This window comes from Apium graveolens, chromosome 7, assembly GCF_009905375.1.
Source record: "Apium graveolens cultivar Ventura chromosome 7, ASM990537v1, whole genome shotgun sequence".
Classification (NCBI taxonomy): Eukaryota; Viridiplantae; Streptophyta; class Magnoliopsida; order Apiales; family Apiaceae; genus Apium; species Apium graveolens.
In genome coordinates this window covers 91,074,063-91,080,447 of record NC_133653.1, presented here as the reverse complement: position 1 = coordinate 91,080,447, position 6,385 = coordinate 91,074,063, and the positions used below count along the sequence as shown (strand labels likewise).

Sequence of the window (6,385 nt, the reverse complement as noted above, 5' to 3'; positions counted from 1 at the left end):
TACAAGATGAGATAAATGGCCCCATAAAGTCAATTCCCCAAACATCGAAGACCTCAACCTCTAAAAGTACATTAAGAGGCATCTCATCCTTCTTAGATATATTACCCACACATGACATCGATCACATTTCAAAATGAACTAATGAGCATCTTCAAACAATGTCGGCCAAAAGAAACCTGCTTGAAGAACACGAGCTGCTGTGTTTTCTCCACCATAATGTCCTCCATAAGTCGTTGAGTGGCAATCTCGCAAGATCCCCCCTGTTTCGCTATAAGAAATACATCTCCTGATGATTTGGTCAGTTCCTTGTCGAAAGAGAAACGGGTCATCCCACATATACCACTTTACTTCATGTAGAAACTTCTTCTTTTGAGCATAAGATAAGTCGGGAGGCATGATATTACTCACAAGGTAGTTCATAATGTCTGCAAACAACGGTTCTTCTTCTTACACTCCAAAAAGCTGCTCGTCGGGAAAAGATTCATTTATAAATGTCTTATCCAATAAAATGGCATTAGGATTTTCTAAGCGCGAGAGATGATCGGCGACTTGATTTTCAGTCCATTTTTTGAGCTTGATCTCTTGTTCAAATTCTTGAAGCAAAAGAACCCATCTAATCAATCTAGACTTCGAGTCATTTTTTGAGATGAGATATCGAATTGCAGCGTGATCAATGAAAACTGTCACCTTAGTCCCAAGTAGATAAGATCAAAATTTCTCAAAATCATAGACAATAGTCAAAAGTTCTTTCTCCGTAGTAGTATAATTCAGTTGAGCACCAATAAGAGTCTTACTAGCATAGTAGACCACATGGAATATGTTGTTCTTCCTCTGTCCAAGAACTACTCCAACTGCATAGTCACTTGTATCGCACATCATCTCAAAAGGTTCATTCCAATCAGGTGCAGTTATGACCGGTGCCATTATTAAACTCTTCTTTAATGTCTCAAAAGTGCAAGGCACTCGTTATCAAACTTGAAAGGAACATCTTTCTCTAGCAAACTGCACAATAGCTTTGAAATTTTCGAGAAGTCTTTGATGAAACGCCTGTGGAAGCCCGCATGTCCAAGAAAACTGCGAATTCCCTTAACAGAAATGGGTGGAGGAAGATTATCAATGACCACCACCTTGGATTTGTCCACCTCTAGACCCTTACTAGAAACCTTGTGCCCGAGAATAATGCCCTGACGCACCATTAAGTGATATTTCTCCCAACTGAGAACCAGATTGGTCTCAACACACCTCCTGAGAACATGTCCAAGATTTTGCAAGCATTCATCAAAAGAATCGCCAAATACAGAGAAGTCGTCCATGGATACCTCCACATTCTGGCCAATCATATCAGAAAAGATGGCCATCATACATCTCTGAAATATGGCTGGTGCACCACATAGACCAAAAGAAACGCATCTGAAAGAGAAAGTACCAAATAGACAAGTGAAGGTAGTTTTCTCCTGATCTTTTGGAGCGATACAAATCTGATTGTAACCTGAATAGCCATCCAGAAGACAATAGTAATCATGCCCAGCCAATCGGTCAAGCATCTGATCAATGAAAGGAAGAGGGAAGTGATCTTTCCTTGTATCCTTGTTCAACTTCCCGTAATCCATGCAAACTCTCCACCCCGTGACTATTCTAGTACGAATAAGCTCATTATTCTCATTTGCTACCACAGTAATACCACCTTTCTTTGGCACACATTGAATCAGGCATACCCATGAACTGTCAGATATAGGATAGATGATTCCTGCATCTAGCCACTTAAGAATTTCCTTCTTCACTACTTCCTTCATGATTGGATTAGGTCTTCTTTGCTGCTCAACCGTAGGCTTGCTACCTTCCTCTAGCAGAATTTTGTGCATGTAGTAAGAAGGGATGATTCCTTTTATATCTGCTATAGTCCAGCCAATTGCCGATTTGAACTCTCTCAGAATCCTCGAAAGCTTTTCATCATCACTACTTGAAAGGTCAGATGCAATAATAACAGGAAAAGTAGATGCATCACCTAAAAACACATACCTCAAATGCTCAGTTAAAGGCTTAAGCTCAAGAGTGGGAGCTTCCTCAATATATGGCTTGAGGCATTTAGGAGCTTTGTTCAATTCCTCCATTCCAAGAGATTCAAAAGGCATATCTATCTTCCTCTTCCATGTAGAAACATTTAAATACTGCAATTGTTCTTCACCTTCGTCATCTTCACTATCTGAATTTCCCAATAAGGCTTTCTCTAAGGCATCGGACCTTAGCAATTGATCAAATTCTGAAGTAACTACAGAATCGACCAACTCCACCTTTAAGCACTCCTCATTTTTCGTAGGAAATTTCATAGCATTGAACACATTAAAAGTTACATCCTGATCCAGCACTCGCATTGTAAGCTCACCCTTCTACACATCTATCAAGGTTCGGCCAGTTGCCAAGAAGGGTCTTTCCAAGATTATGGGAATCTTCTTATCCTCCTCGAAATCCAGAATTACGAAATCAACAGGGAAGATGATTTTATCAACCTTGTCCAAGACATCCTCCACAATACCTCGCGAATATGTAATAGAACGGTCGGCTAGCTGCAAGGTCATATACGTCGGTTTTGGATTAGGTAAGTCTAACTGCTTGAAGATTGATAATGGCATCAGATTAATGCTAGCTCCCAAGTCATATAAGCATCTATCAAAACACACTTTTCCAATAGTACACGGAATAGTGAAGCTTCCTGGATCCTTAAGCTTTGGAGGCAACTTCTGTTGCAGCACAACACTGCATTCCTCCGTAAGAGCGACTGTCTCTAAATCATCTAGCTTCACTTTCCGAGAGAGAATACCTTTCATAAACTTTGCATAACTAAGAATCTTCTCAAGAGCCTCATTGAAAGGTATATTGATATGAAGTTTCTTGAACACCTCCAGAAACTTCTCAAATTGCTTGTCCAGCTTTTTCTTCTGTAGCCGCTTAGGAAAAGGCAATGGAGGAAAGATCTGTTTCTTCCCTGTATTACCCTCAGAAGGAGTGTGCTTAACAGTAGTCTTCCTTGATTCCACTTCTACTTCCTGCTGCTCCAGTTCTTTCTCAGCCTCAGCTTCTTCAGTCAATACTTGAGTTTGTTCAGGATTCACAACCCTTCCAGACCTTAAAGTGATTGCCTTTACATGTTCCTTAGCTACCCTCTCTCCTGGCACTTCAGTGTCACTAGGTAGTGTACCAGGCTGATAATTTAGCAAGGAATTGACAATTTACCCAAATTGATTTTCCAAGGTCATGATAGAAACAACTTGACTTTTGCACATCAGCTTCAACTCCTCTAATTCAGATTTTTCATTACCTTGTTGCGGCTGGAGTTGTTGTCTCGGTGCATATTGTGGTTGCTGAAAACCAGGGGGGTTGTACTGCTTCACTGGATATTGTTGATAAGGCTGTTGAACTGCATTTTGAGTGTTGCTCTAGCTGAAATTAGGATGATTGCAGTTGTTGGGATGATAGGTAGCTAGCACTGGTTGCTGCGATCGCTGGAAGTTGCTCACAAACTGAGCTAATTCACTAGAAATTGTGCATTGATCAGTCTCATGGGCACCAGCACAAAGCTCACAGACACTAGCGATTTGATTAACTCCATAATTAGCCAAAGTGTCCACCTTCATCGTCAAAGCCTTAAGTTGGGCAGCTATATCAGTTGCTGAATCCAACTCCAGAATTCCTGCTACCTTTCCCTGAGTCAGTCTCTCGGAAGGATTCTGGTACTCATTAGCAGCCATCAGTTCAATAAGTTCATAAGCTTCATCGTAGATTTTAGCCCACAAGGCTCCTCCTGATGCTACATCAAGCATGGGTCTAGAAGTAGCACCCAATCCATTGTAGAAACAGTTAATAATCATCCAATCAGGCATGCCATGGTGTGGGCACTTCCTTAGCATCTCCTTATATCGATCCTAAGCCTCACACAAAGAGTCCCCATTTTACTGAGCTAACTGAGTAAGAGAATTCCTGATTGCAGCCGTCTTTGCCATAGGGAAGAATTTAATGAGAAACTTTTCAGCAAGATCTTCCCAAGTGGTGATAGACCCTACCGGTAGAAAATGTAACCAACACTTAGCTTTGTCCCTTAGAAAGAATGGGAAAAGTCGCAGCTTGATAGCATCTTCAGTCACATCATTGAATTTGAAAGTGTCGCAGATCTCGATAAAATCCCTGATGTGCATGTTGGGGTCTTCATTAGGAGAACCCCCAAACTGAACTAAGTTCTATATCATCTGGATCGTGCTTGACTTGATCTCAAAAGTATTAGCCCTGATGGCTGGCCTGATGATGCTTGACTGAATGTCATTGATCTTAGGCTGAGAATAGTCCATCAAAGCCTTAGGATCTTCAGCTTGATCACCCATCTCTACTAAAACTGGTTCATCGACTTTCTCTTCTTCTTCTACCTTCTTTTCTTCCTCAAAAACTTCCCTTCGAACCACCACAAGTTCTTCATCGGCTTTATCCAATGTTCTCTTACGAGTACGCGAATGCGTATGCATACACCCTCGCTAGAGTACCTGAAATAAGATAAGGAACAAATAAGTAACAATGTCCGAGTAAATGAAATTTAACGACCACTGATGGAAAGCACATAAACTATAAATTAACACTGCAGTCCCCGGCAGCGACGCCAAAAACTTGTTAGTCGCTAAACACGCGTTAATAATACACACAAGTATACGAGTTCGCAAGTAGTATAGAATCATTTCTAGTTCATTCCCACATAGACTGTATTGGTTAACTAATTAATTCACGCACTTAAGCAACTATGTATAATTATTATTCAATGCTAAGACGATAACAAATTGAGATTATTTATAACTAAGAATTAAACTAACAATTATAACTAAGATAATAAGTTTGGTTGAAATAATAAATATGACAAACATGGGATTCTAACTTCATAAATACTTTATTCAATAGCCTTATTGTTCTTAACCTTAGAATGCAAAGGTGATGACACTAATCAGACAACACGAAACTGATAAACGCCAATTTTCATTGCACGAGTACCATACTACCAGACATCCACAAACGAGATTGAAGATGAATAGACACCAATTATATTGAGACCCTATATGTCTATAGCATTTGACAACATAACGGTTTAAGCACAAGTTATCTATCTTGATTACATAGGGCAAGTAAGATGGTTAAAATTACCTACGAATCATGCATAATAAATACATAAAACTATGCTAGCATGACAAGTTCTAAATCCTTAAATTCACTTTCGCTTCATTAAAAATTAACACACTATCTTATAACTTCGCGACGCTCATAAGACGAATACACACAACCAATACTAGGATATCTATCAATCACCACATACTAAGGCATCAAAAAAATTTAACTAAAGAAATCCATTAATAAATCTGCTAGAACCCCATGATAACGATTAGCCCATAATCAGACTCATCATCAACGTGGGTTTCGATGAAAGCATGATATAACAAATGTAGTCTTTATAACAAATAAATAAAACTAAGTACAAAACAAGAGTAAAGTTCACAAATAAGAAAACTAACATCCAAGTTACAATTAAAACAAAGGTTCACAAGTAAAAACAAGGTCTTCTTCGTCTTTGCTGATTTGTGCTAATATGGTCTTCTTACGACTCTCCTTGATATGTCTCTGGCTTGATATAGCTTGATGATTTATTAAAAATGACCTAAAGATATTTATATAGCAGCCCCATGCAGTGTAGAATTCTTTCTCTCAGAAACCAAGTAGAAACAGGAATCTGTCATCCCGACACGGCGCGACCGCGCCTTGATCAGTGCAGGCGCGCTGGCTTTCTGTACTTTGGGCGCGGCCACACGCTTGATTAGCGCGGGCGCGCTGGGCTTCTGCAAGAACTTGACTTCTTCATTTTTCTTACAGATTTGAGCCGACTTCCAACGAGCTTTTATTCCAACACCACTTTGACACCAAATTAGCACCAAAACAATGCTAATTCACCTGATTACCTAGATAATGCATGAAATGCAAAAACACTCGAAAACACGTTAAAACACTTAACAACTTGAGTACAAATGCATCAATTCAAAGCTTATTAGAGCGTAATAAAGTGTCATAAATGCTACTCAACATACCCCCAAACTTGAATCAATGGTTTTCCTCAAGAATAAATAGACTCAAAGAACAAGAATTAAAAATGCATGAATGCAACTAATATGAATGCAACAATCCCCATAGAATAACTAAACCAATCAACAAGCAATACCTCATCAAATACAGTTATTCGCATAAATATCAATCAAATCTCACAAATCAACCTACAACCTAGAGACGTGCGTGTGTGCAGATGCTTACAGATATACTATCGCAACTAGATCGGCAATCATGACTCACTATTTATCAAAACAATCTC

At 39.3% G+C, this 6,385-nt stretch overlaps 1 non-coding gene across 1 annotated transcript; it reads left to right on the top strand.

Annotated features, from left to right (window-relative positions):
- Positions 1-3,876: 3,876 nt before the first annotated feature.
- On the top strand, positions 3,877-3,983 carry LOC141675442 (small nucleolar RNA R71). Its single transcript, XR_012556095.1, has one exon. It is a non-coding gene; the product is annotated as a small nucleolar RNA R71 (small nucleolar RNA).
- Positions 3,984-6,385: the final 2,402 nt, after the last annotated feature.